Source organism: Alligator sinensis, unplaced genomic scaffold, assembly GCF_000455745.1.
Source record: "Alligator sinensis unplaced genomic scaffold, ASM45574v1 scaffold107_1, whole genome shotgun sequence".
Classification (NCBI taxonomy): Eukaryota; Metazoa; Chordata; order Crocodylia; family Alligatoridae; genus Alligator; species Alligator sinensis.
Window position 1 is genome coordinate 228,962 of NW_005843041.1, and position 288 is coordinate 229,249.

Sequence of the window (288 nt, forward strand, 5' to 3'; positions counted from 1 at the left end):
GGGCTGGGAAAGTCTGTCTTGTGCATCCAGCCTTGCCCCGCGGGGCTGTGGGAGGGTCTGGGGGGCACTGCCAGGGCCCGGAGGGAGTTTCCAAGCCCGGACCTGACTCAGACACTGCCCGCTGCCACCAGCGCCCCCCTGCCCCCGCAGCAATGGCACAGGATAGTAAGGCGGGTAGGGGTCAGACCCAGGGGGCCGAGCCTGGGCTCAGGCCTGTCCTGGGTTGGGGAGGGGGCTAAACTCAATGCAGGGAGACGATGCCTCCCCCCAACCCAACGCTGGCCGCAG

General features: G+C 68.8%; 1 protein-coding gene across 1 annotated transcript in view; it reads left to right on the plus strand.

Moving 5' to 3' along the window:
- The first annotated feature begins 6 nt into the window (after nucleotides 1-6).
- The window catches only part of LOC112548243, a 9,858-nt gene continuing 9,576 nt past the window's right edge, over nucleotides 7-288 (plus strand). The window contains exon 1 of the mRNA XM_025193405.1: nucleotides 7-165. The gene's annotated coding sequence lies outside the window, so the exon portion shown is untranslated. The remainder of the gene's footprint in view (nucleotides 166-288) is intronic.